This window comes from Gavialis gangeticus, unplaced genomic scaffold, assembly GCF_001723915.1.
Source record: "Gavialis gangeticus isolate Ggan-Ray unplaced genomic scaffold, GavGan_comp1, whole genome shotgun sequence".
NCBI lineage: Eukaryota > Metazoa > Chordata > Crocodylia > Gavialidae > Gavialis > Gavialis gangeticus.
In genome coordinates this window covers 10622012-10622918 of record NW_017729029.1, presented here as the reverse complement: position 1 = coordinate 10622918, position 907 = coordinate 10622012, and positions in this window count along the sequence as shown.

Here is a 907-nt window from a genome sequence, read left to right as displayed (position 1 = left end):
GTGGAGGTTCGGGCGCGGTGCCTGGTCCGGCCTCAGCAGGGCGCCGGGCTGCTCAGGCAGCGCTTCTGTTCATAGTCACATCCTGCCCCGTTTCTCCTGGGTCGAGCCGCGCCCCGGACTATGCGGCTCGGCGCGCAGCAGGACGGGGGCGGAGGCGCCAAGTCCCCAGCTCCTCCTGATCCTTGTCCGTCCCGCGCTGCCCGAGCCCGCAGGCCGCCATGTGTGCCCTGTCCTGCACTCCTTGCGCAGGGCCAGGCCGGGAGCAGCTAATTCCGCTTCACCTCAGCTGCGGGCGCAGGAAGAAGGGCCGGGCCGGGCCGTGGATCCCGGCGGGCTCTTAACAGAGAAAAACATCGTCTGGATCTCGGCGGGGAGCCCCGCGCACTCCCCCGGACCGCTCGCGCCGCGTGTCCCACACATAATAACACGACTCCCCACCCCCCCAATCGCATAAGGGCCCAAGTTATCGGGCAAATACAGTAATCATCGCACACCTGGCCACACTGCCGGGGTCACTGGGCTATGCCACCCGCGCCTGCTCAGTGCGGCGCTCGGGGCCGCTGGGGGTGGGACCGCGTCTGCGCAATGCAGGTCGGGGGGGGCAGCGGAATACACCGCACCTGCGCAGTGCGGAGCTCGGGCCCAGACGTAGAAAGACCTCACAGGACGAGCGGGCGGGCGCGTCTGCGCCATGCGGGCTCGTGTACGGGGCTACGCCTACATAAGGTGGCGCCCGGGGGCCGCTGGGGCGGGGTCGCGCTTGTGTAATGCGGGGCCTGGGGCCAGGGGAGGTGGGATCGCACCTGCGCAGTGAGAGGCCCCAGGGGCTACCGGGGTGGGGTACGCCTGCGCGCACAGAACGAGCTGGCCGGGCGCGCTTGCGCAGTGCGGAGTCGAGGAGGGCGCC